We start from the raw sequence: 395 nt of genomic DNA on the forward strand, positions 1-395 counted from the left end.
AACATATTCTGAGGTTAAAGGAATTATGCTGGTTTAAAAATGTGTGAGAAGAGAAAAAAATTGGGTAATATAATTATAAAATATAAGGCTATGAACTATAAATCAAGCAAGTCAAAGGGGCATTATGATGCAGAAGTTGCTATGATAGCTATACCAGAATTTTAGATGGAAACTGTTACATATATTTGCAAATGTGTACTGTAAACAGGGATATATAATACAAAGTTATGGAACATTAAATGCCTTTTACATGGTATTTGGCTTCACAGAATTCATGTGTGCTGGAATGGATAAAAACATTAAATCACATTGCTGTGACCCTTGTGAAGAGCTAGAAGGGCAGGATAAAATACCAGGTAAAGAACTGTGTTCTCCATCATGTACTCAAAAGTTTC

This window comes from Apaloderma vittatum, unplaced genomic scaffold (genome assembly GCF_000703405.1).
Source record: "Apaloderma vittatum isolate BGI_N311 unplaced genomic scaffold, ASM70340v1 scaffold17136, whole genome shotgun sequence".
Lineage (NCBI taxonomy): Eukaryota > Metazoa > Chordata > Aves > Trogoniformes > Trogonidae > Apaloderma > Apaloderma vittatum.